The sequence below is a fragment of the Tachyglossus aculeatus genome, chromosome X5 (assembly GCF_015852505.1).
Source record: "Tachyglossus aculeatus isolate mTacAcu1 chromosome X5, mTacAcu1.pri, whole genome shotgun sequence".
Classification (NCBI taxonomy): domain Eukaryota; kingdom Metazoa; phylum Chordata; class Mammalia; order Monotremata; family Tachyglossidae; genus Tachyglossus; species Tachyglossus aculeatus.
Window position 1 is genome coordinate 3,042,272 of NC_052097.1, and position 16,739 is coordinate 3,059,010.

Consider the following 16,739-nt stretch of genomic DNA (forward strand, 5'->3'; position numbering starts at 1 on the left):
TTCATAAGAAGCTACGGCCAAAAAGCATTTTCATACGGCATATTGTGTGAACAGGGAACGCGACTACTGACTTCTGAACTGCATTCTCTCAAGCATGTGAGTTGCCCAATAAATATCACTGACTGATTGACTGACCCTGCTTCCCATTCCCTGCTTTTCCCAGCTCTCCAACTTATTTACATAGTCCCTTCTCCTTCTTCTTCCCATCTGTAAAAGATTTCAGTGACTGTCTTCCCGAGCTAGAGTTTATGCGCTTTGGGGTACCCGTTAACCCTATTGGGTTCTCCCAAAGTGCTTAGTACAGTGTTCTGCTCACGGTAAGTGCTCAATCAAAACGACTGACTGAGTGATTTACCATACTACCATACCATAAAATACCATAAAAATAAAAAGGGAACAATTTTCCTACGCTCCCAGAAATATATATATATTTTTTGGCTGGCATAATCTTATCTGAGTTCAGAGCTGAGCTTCTGTTTTTGTTCCTATCAATCCACAGTGATTTCTCAGAAGCAGAGTCTCGGATGGTAACATGAGGGAATTAGGCCAGACCACATGTCAGAAGCAGCATGGCTCAGTGGAAAGAGCACGGGCTTTGGAGTCAGAGGTCGTGGGTTCGAATCCCGGCTCCACCACAAGTCTACTGTGTGACCTTGGGCAAGTCACTTAACTTCTCTGAGCCTCAGTTCCCTCATCTGTAAAAATGGGGATTACGACTGTGAGCCCCACGTGGGACAACTTGATCACATCGTATCCCCCACAGCGCTTAGAACAGTGCTTTGCACATAGTAAGTGCTTAACAAATCCCATCATTGTTATTATTAAGGACTTTCCAGAAGCCATGCTGTCTCCGGGTGCATTTTCTGCTCAAAAGGCAGCTAGTGTTCCTTCCCAGGATCGATTAGCTAAGGAGGGTGGTGGCCAAAAGGAACATTTCCGTTTCCTCCCTCCTTCCCAAAGATCCTGACATCTGTGCCTTCCCACAGCCCCCATAAAAATCGTGAGCCAGGAGACTCCACCTGAAAACAGAATTTGACATTGTCTCTCAGCCCAACACCCCCATTTTCCGTCCTTTGGGTGGAAATTCCAAGCAAATTCCATTGGAAGCCCACTCTCTTCTGGAAGGATTTGGAAATGTGGTTGCCAGCCTTGGCTCCTTAAGGAGCTTGTTGTAGGCAGGGGAATGTGTCCACCAATTTTGTTGCATGTCGTAATAATATTAATAATAATGGCATTTATTAAGCACTTACTATGTGCAAAGCAATGTTCTAAGCACTGGGGAGGTTACAAGGTGATCAGGTTGTAATCCCCATTTTACAGATGAGGTAATTGAGGCACAGAGAAGTTAAGTGACTTGCCCAAAGTGACACAGCTGACAATTGGCGGAGCTGGGATTTGAACCCATGACCTCTGACACCAAGGCCCGTGCTCTTTCCACTGAGCCACGCTGCATCCAGGCGGGACGGGATGAGTGATGGAATTAACGTGGCAGCAGTTTGGATGGAGAGGAAAGGAAAGATTTTAGTGATGTTGTCAAGTTGGGACTGACAGGATTTAGTGATGGATTGAATAAGTGGGTTGAATGAGAGAGAAGAGTCAAGTCGAGAAGCGGCGTGGCTCAGTAGGAAAGAGCCCGGGCTTTGGAGTCAGAGGTCATGAGTTCAAATCCCAGCTCCACCACTTGTCAGCTGTGTGACTTTGGGCAAGTCACTTCAATTCACTGTGCCTCAGTTACCTCATCTGTAAAATGGGGATTGAGACTGTGAGCTCCACGAGGGGCAACCTGATAATCTTGTAACCTCCCCAGTGCTTAGAAGAGTGCTTTGCACATAGTAAGCGCTTAATAAACGCCATTATTATTGTTATTATTATTAAGGATAACAGCAAGTTTACGGGCCTGTGAGACAGGAAGGATGGTGATGTTATCTACAGTGATGGGGAAGTCAAGGGAGGACAGGGTTTGGGTGGGAAGATAAGGAGTTCCGTTCTGGGCATGTAAGTTTGGACATGCCAGGTTGTTGTATTGTACTCTGCCAAGTACTTAGTACAGTTCTCTGCACAAAGTAAGTGCTCAATAAATATGATTGAATAAACGAATAAATTAATTTAGACCGTGAGTCCCACACGGAACAGGGACGGTGTGTGACCTAATTAACTTGTGCCTACCCCTGTGCTTAGAACAGTGTGTGACACATAGTAAGCGCTTAATAAAGACCGTAAAAAAATGTTATCCACCCTCAGTGTCTCCACTGAGAGAGCCAGAGAGATCCGAGCTTCCTTCTCTCCTCCATGCAGTGGCGGAAAACAGATTTATTCATTAAAATGCAAATTTCCTTGCCCAGAGGAGATGAAATGGCCCGTAACCTGGAAGATGGCAATTACCATGCTGTTAAAACTGTCAGGAGGACAAGTAGGTGAATGAACAGGGGTTAGAGAGGTGGGTATTACAGCAGCAGCTACAGAAGAGCCCATAAAGGGAATGAGCTGAAAAATTTGCCACCTTCCAGTCCCTCGTTTGAATCTAATTTAAGAGGGTTGTCGGCAAGAATATTTACGCTGATAATAATAATAATAATAATGGCATTTATTAAGCGCTTACTATGTGCAGAACACTGTTCTAAGCGCTGATGTCAACAGCCTCCTGTGAAGCGGGAAGCAATACGGCCTAGTGGAAAGGGCACAGGCCTGGGAATCCGAGGACCTGGGTTCATTCATTCAAGCGTATTTATTGAGCGCTTACTATTCATTCATTCATTCATTCAATCGTATTTATTGAGCCCTTACTGTGTGCAGAGCACTGTACTAAGCGCTTGGAAAGTACAATTCATCCACAAAGAGAGACAATTCCTGCCCACAATGGGCTCACAGTCTAGAAGGGGAGAGACAGACATCAAAACAAGTAAACAGGCATCAGTAGCCTCAATATCAATAAAGAGAGTTATAGATATGTACACATCAAAACAAGTAAATAGGGAATAATCATAAATAAATAGAATTACAGATATGCACATATATACACAACTGCTATTAATAATAATAACAATGATGGCTTTTGTGCAGAGGACTGTACTAAGCGCTTGGAAAGTACAATTCATCCACAAAGAGAGACAATTCCTGCCCACAACGGGCTCACAGTCTAGAAGGGGAGAGACAGACATCAAAACAAGTAAACAGGCATGAATAGCCTCAACATCAATAAAGAGAGTTATAGATATGTACACATCAAACAAGTAAACAGGGAATAATAATAAATAAATAGAATTACAGATATGTACATATATACACAACTGTTATTAATAATAATAACAATGATGGCATTTGTGCAGAGGACTGTACTAAGCGCTTAGCACTGTACTAAGTGTACACTGTAAGTGCACCTTGGTTTTCTAATTCTGGCTTTGCACTTGTCTGCTGAGCGATTTTGGGCAAGGCACTTCACTTTTCTGGGCCTCAGTTCCTTCATCTGCAAAATGGGAATTCAATCCCCGTTCCCCCTCCCTCCTTCTTAGAATGTGAGCCCCATGTGGGACCTGATTATTTTGTATCTACCCCAGTGTTTAATACAGTAGTCGGCACCTACTAAGCGCTTAACAAGTAATACCATTGTTATGGTTAAGGGTGAACTGGATTTTAATTTGTCCTATCATCCCTGGCAGGGTTCAACCCCATCACTTTATGGTCTGGAAATATTTTCCATTTTATGCCCCAAGCTTCTTAAATATGCTTCAAACTTTCCTGGAGAGGGAGGCAGTGCCCTGAGGTAGAGAAAAAAAAAATCTGCTCTTGTCCTGGTGGGAACTTCAACAATGCAAACACTGCTAGAACAGGATTCCCCTCGGCCCCTTCTCTCTGGTGCTCTGGATTTCATTCATTCATTCAATCGTATTTATTGAGCGCTTACTGTGTACTTAGTACTGTGTACTAAGCACTTGGGAGAGTACAATATAACAATATAACAAAACGCATCCCCTGCCCACAACGAATTTACAGTCTAAAGGGGGAGACAGACGTGAATAAATTTCATAATTACCACAGACCTTATTTTAGGAATTCAGTGACATCTGAAAATTTACGAGTAGGAGTATTTGTATAAATAAAATTGAATGTTCAATCGAATATGCATATATAGCAAGGGCTGAGAGTGGGAATGAATAAAAGCGCTTATTGCGTTCTTAGTACTGTGTACTAAGCACTTGGGAGAGTACAATATAACAATATAACAAAACACATCCTCTGCCTACAACAAATTTACAGTCTAGAGCAGGAGACAGACGTGAATAAATTTCATAATTACCACAGACCTTATTTTAGGAATTCAGTGACATCTGAAAATTTACGAGTAGGAGTAGTTGCATAAATAAAATTGAAGGTTCAATCGAATATACGTATATAGCAAGGGCTGAGAGTGGGAATGAATAAAAGCGCTTACTGTGTACTTAGTACTGGGTACTAAGCACTTGGGAGAGTACAATATAACAATATAACAAAACACATCCCCTGCCCACAACGAATTTACAGTCTAGAGCAGGAGACAGATGTGAATAAATTTCATAATTACCACAGACTTTATTTTAGGAATTCAGTGACACCTGAAAATTTACGAGTAGGAGTAGTTGTATAAATAAAATTGAAGGTTCAATCGAATATACGTATATAGCAAGGGCTGAGAGTGGGAATGAATAAAAGCGCTTATTGTGTACTTAGTACTGTGTACTAAGCACTTGGGAGAGTACAATATAACAATATAACAAAACACATCCCCTGCCCACAACAAATTTACAGTCTAGAGGGGGAGACAGACATGAATAAATTTCATAACTACCACAGACCTTATTTTAGGAATTCAGTGACATCTGAAAATTTACGAGTAGGAGTAGTTGTATAAATAAAATTGAATGTTCAATCGAATATACGTATGTAGCAAGGGCTGAGAGTGGGAATGAATAAAAGAGTGAATAAATGCGTGGCAGAGGAAGCTGAAGGGTTGTTACGATTTGAGGTGCTGATAATTAGGTAGTCTTAGATGTGAACTGTGAACTGTGAAACTGCCTGAAAAGGTGATAAGGAGGAGCCAAATTGGAACAAAATGCTATGAATAGAAATGCAGATTTATTCCGGTGGGAGGGAAAATAATTACCTCTGTCTGTTCCCCTGTAGGCCTTAGGTGGTATTCACATAATTTATCAGGAAAACATTAGTAGAGAACCTATTTTTTTTTAATGGTATTTGTAAAGACAAGCAGAGCGGCCTAATGAATAGAGCATGGGCCTGAGAGAAGGATCTGGGTTCTAATTCGGCCTCCCCAATTTGCTCTTTGAGACCTTGGGGAAATCACTTCTCTGTGCCTCAGTTTCCTAATCTATAAAACAGGATTAAGACTATGAACCCTATGTGGGACGGGGACTGTGTCCAACCAGATTAGTTTGTACTTACCCCAGCGCTTAGAACAGTGCCCGGCACATAGTAATACCACTATTATTATGAAGTGCTTATTCTGCATCAAGCACTATACTAAGCGCTGGTAATAATAATAATAATAATAATAATAATAATAATGGTATTTCTTAAGCGCTTACTATCATCATCATCATCAATCGCATTTATTGAGCGCTTACTGTGTGCAGAGCACTGTACTAAGCGCTTGGCAAGTCCAAGTTGGCAACATATAGAGACAGTCCCTACCCAACAGTGGGCTCACAGTCTAAAAGGGGGAGACAGAGAACGAAACCAAACATACTAACAAAATAAAATAAATAGAATAGATATGGACAAGTAAAATAAATAAATAAAAGAGTAATAAATATGTGCAAACATATATACATATATACAGGTGCTGTGAGGACGGGAAGGAGGTAAGATGGGGGGATGGAGAGGGGGACGAAGGGGAGACTATGTGCAAATCACTGTTCTAAGCGCTGGGGAGGTTACAAGGGGATCAGGTTGTCCCACGGGGGGCTCACAGTTTTAATCCCCATTTTCCACATGAGGTAACTGAGGCACAGAGAAGTTAAGTGACTTGCCCAAAGTCACACAGCTGATAGTTGAACCCAGGACCTCTAACTCCAAAGCCATTGAGTCTTTCCATTGAGCCACGCTGCTTCTCTAGATAGACACAAGCTAATCAGCTTGGAAACAGTCTGTGCCCCTCGGGTGAGGTAACAGAGGCACAGAGAAGTGAAGTGATTTTTCCAGGGTCCCCCAGCAGGTAAATTCGTTCACATTTAAGTAGCAGAAACTTACCTCCGCACTCAGACCACGTGCCCCTGGTGGGACAGAGCTTGGGTCTGATGTGTTTCCTCGCATCTGGCCCATCATCATCAATCATATTTATTGAGCGCTTACTATGTGCAGAGCACTGTACTAAGCGCTTGGGAAGTACAAATTGGCAACATATAAAGACAGTCCCTACCCAACAGTGGGCTCACAGTCTAAAAGGGGGAGACAGAGAACAAAACCAAACATACTAACAAAATAAAATAAATAGAATAGATATGTACAAGTAAAATAAATAAATAAATAAATAGAGTAATAAATATGTAGAAACATATATACATATATACAGGTGCTGTGGGGAAGGGAAGGAGGTAAGATTGGGGGGATGGAGAGGGGGACGGGGGGAGAGGAAGGAAGGGGCTCAGTGTGGGAAGGCCTCCTGGAGGAGGTGAGCGCTCAGCAGGGCCTTGAAGGGAGGAAGAGAGCTAGCTTGGCGGATGGGCAGAGGGAGGGAGGGTTTAGGAGTAGGAAGTTGGGGAGGGGGAGAGAGAGACACACACACAGACAGACACAGAGACAGAGACACACACACACAGAGACGGGCTTTCGTTTCTGGCCCAGTGCTGACCCCTGGCAGAGACCGGGGGTTGAGAAGCATTGTGGCTTAGTGAAAAGGGCAAGGCCTTGGGAGTCAGAGGTCCTGGGTTCAAACCCCACCTCTGCCACTTGTCAACTGTGTGACTTTTGGCAAGTCACTTCACTTCTCTGAGCCTCAGTTCCCTCAACTGGAAAATGGGGATGAAGCCCGTGAGCCCCACGTGGGACCACCTGATGACCTGGTATCTACTCCAACGCTTAGAACAGTGCTTGGCACAGGGTAAGCGCTTAACAAATACCTTTTTGAGGGTTTTCATTTCTGTCCCAGTGCTGCCCCCTGGCGTCGGGGACGGGGACGGGCGCTTCATTTCTTGCCCAGTGCTGCCACCTGGTGGCCAGTCAGTTCAAGGTCCGCGGATTCCTTAGGCTCCGGCCTCTTGCTTCCCCTCTCCCCGTCAGTCCTTCTTCTCCTCCCTCTTCTCCTCTTTCCTCTCCCTCCTCTCTCCTTTTTCCCCTTCCCCCATTCCCCTTCTCCTCCCATTCTCTCCCTTCCCTCCCCTTATCTTTCCCCTCCTCCTTTTCCTTCTCCTTCCATCCTTCCTCTTCTCTTTCCCTCTCCCCCCTTTTCCCCCCTTCCCTCCTCCTCTCTTTTCCCCTTCTCTTCCCCTTTCCCTCCTCCAACCCACCCCCTTCTCCCCCTCCTCTTCCTTTCCCCATCCCCCCTACCTCTCTTCGTCTACCTCCCCCTCTTAATAACAATAATAATAATAATAATAACAATAATAATAATAATATTTGTTAAGCACTTACTATGTGTCAGGCACTGTTCTAAGTGCTGGGCTGGATCCAAGCAAATCGAGTTGGCTTTCTTCCTCCTTTTCCCTCCTTCTTCTTCTTCCTCTTCCCTCTTTCTTCTTCTTCCTCTTCCCTCTTTCTTCTTCTTCCTCCTCCTCTTTCTTCTTCCTCTTCCTCCTCTTCCCTCCTCCTTCTTCCTCCTCCTCCTCTTCTTCTTCCTGCCTCCTCTTCTTCTTCCTCTTCCTCCTTCCTCCTCTTCTCCTTCTTCTAGACTGTGAGCCCACTGTTGGGTAGGGACCATCTCTCTATGTTGCCAACTTGTACTTCACAAGCGCTTAGTACAGTGCTCTGCACACAGTAAGCCCTCAATAAATACGACTGAATGAATTTGGCTCATTCAGGCTGCTCAGGTTGTCCCACGTGGGCTCCCAGTCTTAATCCCCATTTTGGAGATGAGGTAACTGAGGCCCAGAGAAGAGAAGTGACTTGCCCAGGGTCACACAGAAGGTCACACCCGACTCTCAGAATCCCCTCCCTTGTTCAATCAATCAATCATTGGTATGGTATCCCAGACTGAGCCTCCTCCTTCCCCTCCCCACAGCACCTGTATATATGTATATATGTTTGTACGTGTTTATTACTCTATTTATTTATTTTACTTGCACATATTTATTCTATTTATTTTATTCTGTTAATATGTTTTGTTTTGTTCTCTGTCTCCCCCTTCTTGACTGTGAGCCCACTGTTGGGTAGGGACCGTCTCTCTATGATGCCAAATTGTACTTCCCAAGTGCTTAGTACAGTGCTCTGCACACAGTAAGTGCTCAATAAATACGATTGAATGAATGAATGAATGAATGAGTGCATTGAGCCCTTACTAAATGTGCAGAGCACTGTACTAAGCACTTTGGGAGATGGCAGGGATTATCTCTGCTTATTGTTGGATTGTACTTTCCGAAGCAATTAGTACAGTGCTCTGCGCGCAGTAAGCGCTCAATAAATATGATTGAAATGAATACAATAAAATCGAGTTGCTAGATCTGTTCCCAGCCCTGGACGAGCTTACAGGCAATGCGGCCTAGTGGAAAAAGCACAGGGGTGGGAGTCAGAGGACCTGGGTTCTAATCCCGACTCCTCCACTCATCCCCTGGGTGACCAGGACGACATCTTAGCTTAGTGGAAAGAGCCCGGACTTTGGAGTCAGAGGTCACGGGTTCTAATCCCGGCTCTGCCGCTTGTCAGCCGTGTGACCTTGGGCCAGTCACTTAACTTCTCTGTGCCTCAGTTACCTCATCTGTAAAATGGAGATGAAGACTGTGAGCCCTAAGTGGGATAACTTGATAACCTTGTTTCTACTCCAGCATTTAGGCTTGTATCTACTCCAGCTTCTAGACTGTGAGCCCACTGTTGGGTAGGAACTGTCTCTATATGTTGCCAACTTGGACTTCCCAAGCGCTTAGTACAGTGCTCTGCACACAGTAAGCCCTCAATAAATACGATTGATTGATTGATTGATTAGAACAGTGCTTGGCACATAGTAAGCACTTAACAAATACCAACATTATTATACCCAATCTGCCCCCCTCCCAGGAGCAGATCCGGCTTCTAACACCTGCACTGTACTAAGCGCTGGGGTAGACGCAAGATAATCAGGTTCTACAAGGGGCTCACAGTCTAATTAAGAGGGAGAATACATATTGAATTTCTATTTTGCTGACAGGGGAACATGAAGGACGGAGAAGTTGAGTGACTGCCTTCTCCTCTGCCGCTTGTCAGCTGTGTGACTTTGGGCAAGTCACTTCACTTCTCTGTGCCTCAGTTACCTCCTATGTAAAATGGGGATTAAGACTGTGAGCCCGACGAGGGACAACCTGATCACCTTGCATCCTCCCCAGTGCTTAGAACAGTGCTTTGCACGTAGTAAGCGCTTAACAAATGTCATCATTTATTTTTTTTTCTGGACAGTAAGCTCAATACGGGCAGGCAACGCGGCTACTAACTCCGTCATATTGTACTCTCCCAAAAGTGTTTAGTACACTGTTCTGCACACAGAAAGTGCTCACTAAATACCATTGATTGATTGATCATACAGCAGACAGGTAGCAGAGCCAGAATTAGAACCCAGATCCTCTGACCCCCCAGGCCAGCGTGCTCTTTCCACTAGGTCACAGGGCTTCTCTAGGATCTGCCCCTAGGCCTTATTGATGATAATTACGGCATTATTAAGCGAGAGCTTACGATATCGGGGTAGATTAATTAATCCACCCAAACGCTCCATCAGCCAGCCCTCCCCTCAGCTGGACAAGAGACAAAACACCTTTTATCACATCCTCGATCAGAATTATTTGCCAAATTGATCTCCGTAAACTTCCTGGAACAAGACAAGTAATAAACCTAAATGCTTCACTGCTGTCGAGGAGAAAGGCTCTTTGAAAATTAGGTTTAGGCAGTTCACTCTGTCAGTGGTGGGAGATGTGGGAATCGCTTCAGAGAGATAAGAGAGCAGAAACTGGTGGGAGAAAGACAATCATTTATTTATATTAATGTCTGTCTCCCCCTCTAGACTGTAAGCTTGTTGTGGGCAGGGAATGTGTCTATCGCATGCTTAGGACAGTGCTCTGCACACAGTAAGTGCTCAATAAATCCAACTGAATGAACAGAGAAGTCAGAAGGACCTGGGTTTTAATTCCGGCTCGGCCACTTGTCTACTGTGTGATCTCAGGCAAGTCACTTAACTGCTCTGTGCCTCAATTTCCTCAACTGTAAAATGGGGATACCTGTTCTCCCTCCTATTTAGACCACGAGCCCCACGAGGGGCAGGGACTGTGGCTAAATTAACTTGTACGTAATCCAGTTAGACACATAGTAAGCGCTTAACAAATGCCATTAAAAAAAAGAGCGTCGTGACAAACCTGGAGCAGTTTTTAAATGGAAAGCTTCGTAAATGGAAATGAAAGCGCAGGATGCGGGGGGGATGCTTAATTTGTTCTTGGAGGGAGTCACGATTCTCATCGCTGTCAGGTTGATGTTTTCTCTTAAGATAATGAAGCATACTGCTCACTCCCTTGACAGGAACAAACATTCTTTGGAACGTGTATTTTTTTTAAATGGTATTTCTTAAGTGGATAGTGATATTTCTTCAGCGTTTACTGTGTGTCAAGCAGCATTCTAAGCACTGGGGTAGAAACAGGTTAATCAGGCCAGATTATAATTGTGGTGTTTAAGTGTTTATTAGGTGTCAACCTCTGTTCTAAGTATTGGGGAAAATACAAGTCAGACACAGGCCCTGCCCTACACGGGCCTCAAAGTCTAGGAGGGAGAACAGATATTTTGCAGTTGAGGAAACTGAGGCCCAGAGAAGTGAAGTGACTTGGCTAAGGTCACACTCCACACCACTGAATGGTGGAGCTGGGAATTTAGCCCAGGTCCTCTGGCTCAGGCCCAGGCTTTAATAATAATAACAATGATGATGATGATGGCATTTATTAAGCACTTACTATGTGCAAAGCACTGTTCTAAGTGCTGGGGAGGTTACAAGGTGATCAGGTTGTCCCACGGGGGGGCTCACAGTCTTCATCCCCATTTTACAGATGAGGTAACTGAGGCCCAGAGAAGTGAAGTGACTTGCCCAAAGTCACCCAGCAGACAATTGGCGGAGCTGGGATTTGAACCCATGACCTCTGACTCCAAAGCCCGGGCTCTTTCCACTAGGCCACGCTGCTTCTCAGTGGTAACCTTCTTTGTATTTTTCAGGTGGGGCAATGATATTGCCCTCTCTTCATCTCCCCATCTTACCTCCTTCCCTTCCCCACAGCACCTGTATATATGTATATATGTTTGTACGGATTTATTACTCTATTTATTTATTTTACTTGTACATATCTATTCTATTTCATTTTGTTAGTATGTTTGGTTTTGTTCTCTGTCTCCCCCTTTTACACTGTGAGCCCACTGTTGGGTAGGGACTGTCTCTATATGTTGCCAACTTGTACTTCCCAAGCGCTTAGTCCAGTGCTCTGCACACAGTAAGCGCTCAATAAATATGATTGATTGATTAAATTGTACTCTCCCAAGCGCTTAGGACAGTGCTCTGCACACAGTAAACACTCAGTAAATATGACTGAGTGGTGTCTTTTACTCTTTCTCTCGCACTCTCTCGCTGAAGAACTAGGCTCAGCTCTTATATACCTATCGAAATAAAAGAACCGCAAAAGTCCCACTAGTTTTCCTAGTTTAGGCCCCAACCCTTGACTAAGAGCTAGCGTGATCTCAGAAGCAGCCACTCTCTGTAACACAGAGGCATCGTCTCCAAGTAACGACTCCGTCGCCGGTTACCGAGCATCCTGGACTGGAAACGTCCGTGAGCGCAGCTTGAAAGGAAGAAATGTTCACAGGCGTCTTTAGGGCCGTCGTGGAGAGCTGGAGATCTGCAGATCCCACTGCCAGCTAACTTAATGTCAAGGTTTTAGAAGTGAGTCACCCTTATTTGTCTCGTTTCCTTCGGGTCTTTTGTTTTTTTTTCCTTTTTTCATATTTTATTATAATAACTGTGGTAGTTGCGCAATTACTACGTGCCAGGCACTGTACTAAGCACTAACTAAGCGCTGAGGTAGAAGATAGTACAAGATTGGAGGGTTGGACGCAGTCCCTGTCCCTCATGGTCTCCCAGTCTCAATCCTCATTTTATAGATTAGTAAACTGAGGCCCAGAGAAGTGAAGTGGCTTGCCCAAGGTCAAACAGCGGACCAGTGGCGGCGCTGGGATTAGAACCCCGGTCCTTGTGACTCTTGGGCTCGTACTCTAGGCCATGCTGCTTTTGTAGAGAAGCAGCGTGGCTCAGTGGAAAGGCTTTGGAGTCAGAGGTCACGGGTTCAAATCCCGGCTCCGCCACTTGTCAGCTGGGTGACTTTGGGCAAGCCACTTAACTTCTCTGGGCCTCAGTTACCTCATCTGTAAAATGGACTGTGAGCCCCACGTGGGACAACCTGATCACCCCCGGCGCTTAGAATAGTGCTTTGCACATAGTAAGCGCTTAATAAATGCCATTATTATTATTATATTTTTGTGCTTCGCACATAGGAAGCGCTTAACAAATACCATCATTATTATTATTCTCTACCACAGCAATATAACAGACACAATCCATGCCCACAAGGAGCTTACAGCCTAGAGGGAGAGACAGACATTAATATAAATAAATCAATTGCGGGTATGTATATAAGTGCCGTGGGGTTGGGGAGAGTGTGAATAAAGGGAGCAAGGCAGGGCGGCGAGGAAGAGAGTGGGAGAAGAGGAAAGGAGGGCTTAGTCAGGGAAGGCCCCTTGGAGGTGGTGTGCTTTCAATAAAGCTTTGAAGTGGGGAGAGTAGAGTGGTTGTAATCCCCAAGAGTGCAAGGCAATTTAAAACATCCATGATCGAGTATGGAAGAGAAGCAGCATGGCCCAGTGGACAGAGCCCAGCTTGGGAATCAGAAGGACTTGGGTTCTAATCCTACTCTGTTGCTTGTCTACTGTGTGATTTTGGGTAGGTCACTTCACCTCTCTCTGCTTCAGCTGTGAAATGGGGATTAATAATAATAATAATAATAATGGTATTTGTTAAGCGCTTACTATGTGCAAAGCACTGTTCTAAGCGCTGGGGGGATACAAGGTGCTCAGGTCGTCCCACGCGGGGCTCACAGTCTTAATCCCCGTTTTACAGATGAGGGAACTGAGGCCCAGAGAAGTGAAGTGACTTGCCCAAAGTCACACAGCTGACAGTTGGTGGAGCCGGGATTTGAACCCATGACCTCTGACTCCAAACCCCGTGCTCTTTCCACTGAGCCACGCTGCTTCTCTAAGTCCTCCATAGTGGATTAAGACTGTGAGGCCCATGGGCAACAGGGACTGTGTCTAACCCGATTTGTTTGTATCCACCCCAGTTCTTTGTACAGTGTCTGGCACCTAATAAGTGCCTAACAGATGCCACAGTTATTATTATCGTTGTTAAAATAAGGCTATTAAAATAGAATATTTCATATCTCCTTTTCGAACGAAGAGTTGCCTTTCACACTGTTAGAAGTTTAAGTGTGAAGCAAAGCTCCCGATCGTCTCTATCGACTGCAGTGCATGCCACAAAGGTGCTTAATAAATAACCATTGTTTTTTCTTATTATTATTATCACTATTCAGCTGAGGAGGCTGGAATTGGGAATAACTTTTAGAGGAAGTGTAATATTACCAAGTATGCTCATGCTCCGGACTGTGAGGTGGACCTCTGTTCTCTGTGTTTGCCTTCTGCCCTTGGAGGGCAAGCTTGCCCTCGAGATGGAGGGGTCTAGAGAAGCCTCTAGAGAAGCAGTGTGCCTCAGTGGAAAGAGCCCGGGCTTTGGAGTCAGAGGTCATGGGTTCAAATCCCGGCTCCACCTCTTAGCTGTATGACTTTGGGCAAGTCACTTCACTTCTCTGTGCCTCAGTTACCCCATCTGTAAAATGGAGATGAAGACTGTGAGCCCCACGTGGGACAACCTGATTAACTTGTAACCTCCCCAGCGCTTAGAACAGGGCTTTGCACATAGTAAGCGCTTAATAAATGCCATTATTATTATTACTGTTAGACGTTGAGCTCATCCTCTAGACTGTAAGATCGTGGTCAGGGAACTTGTCTACCAACTCTGTTCATTCAGTCATTCAGTCGTATTTATTGAGCACTTACTGTGTGCAGAGCACTGGACTAAGCGCTTGGGAAGTACAAGTTGGCAACATATAGAGACGGTCCCTACCCGACAGCAGGCTCACAGTCTAGAAGGGGGAGACAGGCAACGAAACAAAACATATTAACAAAATAAAATAAATAGAATAGTAAATATGTACAAGTAAAAGAAATAGAGTAATAAATCTGTACAAACATATATACAGGTGCTGTGGGGAGGGGAAGGAGGTAAGGCGGGGGGGATGGGGAGGGGGAGAGGAAAAAGGGGGCTCAGTCTGGGAAGGCCTCCTGGAGGAGGTGAGCTCTCTGCCATTGATTGATTTCAGAGTGGGCTCATTGTGGGCAGAGAATGTGTCTGTTGTATTATTACACTGTACTCTCCCCAGCGTTCAGGACAGTGCTCCACACATAACATAGGAGAAGCAGCGTGGCTCAGTGGAAAGAGCATGGGTTTTGGAGTCAGAGGTCATGGGTTCAAATCCTGGCTCTGCCAATTGTCAGCTGTGTGACTTTGGGCAAGTCACTTCACTTCTCTGGGCCTCAGTGACCTCATCTGTCAAATGGGGATTAAGACTGTGAGCCCCCCGTGGGACAACCTGATCACCTTGTAACCTCCCCAACGCTTAGAACAGTGCTTTGCACCTAGTAAGCGCTTAACAAATGCCATCATTATCATTATTATTATCTGTCAAGTGGGGATGAAGACTGTGACCCCCCCGTGGGACAACCTAATCACCTTGTAACCTCCCCAGCGCTTAGAACAGTGCTTTGTACCTAGTAAGCACTTAACAAATGCCATCATCATCATTATTATCTGTCAAATGGGGATGAAGACTGTGACCCCCCCGTGGGACAACCTGATCACTCTGTAACCTCCCCAGCGCTTTGAACAGATTTATTACTCTATTTATTTTACTTGTACATATTTACTATTCTATTTTGTTAATAATGTGCATCTAGCTTTATTTGTTCTGACGATTTGACACCTGTCCACATTGTTGTCTGTCTCCCTTTTCTAGATTGTGAGCCCGTTGTTGGGTAGGGACTGTCTCTTTACGTTACCAACTTGTACTTCCCAAGCGCTTAGTACAGTGCTCTGCACACAGTAAGCGCTCAATAAATACGATTGAATGAATGAATGAATGAATGAACAGCGCTTTGCACCTAGTAAGCGCTTAACAAATGCCATCATCATTATTATTATTATCTGTCAAATGGGGATGAAGACTGTGACCCCCCTGTGGGACAACCTGATCACCTTGTAACCTCCCCAGCGCTTCGAACAGTGCTTTGCACCTAGTAAGCGCTTAACGAATGCCATCATCATTATTATTATTATCTGTCAAATGGGGATGAAGACTGTGAGCCCCCCGTGGGACAACCTGATCACCTTGTAACCTCCCAAGCGCTTAGAACAGTGCTTTGTACCTAGTAAGCGCTTAACAAATGCCATCATCATCATTATTATCTGTCAAATGGGGATGAAGACTGTGACCCCCCCGTGGGACAACCTGATCACCTTTTAACCTCCCCAGCGCTTCGAACAGGTCTTTGCACCTAGTAAGCGATTTACAAATGCCATCATCATCATTATTATTATTATCTGTCAAATGGGGATGAAGACTGTGACCCCCCCGTGGGACAACCTGATCACCTTGTAACCTCCCCAGCGCTTCGAACAGTGCTTTGCACCTAGTAAGCTCTTAACAAATGCCATCATTATTGTTATTATTATTATCTGTCAAATGGGAATGAAGACTGTGACCCCCCGTGGAACAACCTGATCACCTTGTAATCTCCCCAGCGCTCCGAACAGTGCTTTGCACCTAATAAGCGCTTAACAAAGGCCATTATTATTATTATTATTATTATTATCTGTCAAATGGGGATGAAGACTGTGACCCCCCCGTGGGACAACCTGATCACCTTGTAACCTCCCCAGCGCTTAGAACAGTGCTTGGCACATAGTAAGCGCTTAACAAATGCTATCGTCATCATTATTATTATTATCTGTCAAATGGGGATGAAGACTGTGACCCCCCTGTGGGACAACCTGATGACCTTGTAACCTCCCCAGCGCTTAGAACAGTGCTTGGCACATAGTAAGCGCTTAACAAATGCTATCGTCATCATCATTATTATTATCTGTCAAATGGGGATGAAGACTGTGAGCCCCCCGTGGGACAACCTGATCACCTTGTAACCTCCCCAGCGCTTCGAACAGTGCTTTGCACCTAGTAAGCTCTTAACAAATGCCATCATTATTGTTATTATTATTATCTGTCAAATGGGAATGAAGACTGTGACCCCCCGTGGAACAACCTGATCACCTTGTAATCTCCCCAGCGCTTCGAACAGTGCTTTGCACCTAGTAAGCGCTTAGCAAAGGCCATTATTATTATTATTATTATTATCTGTCAAATGGGGATGAAGACTGTGACCCC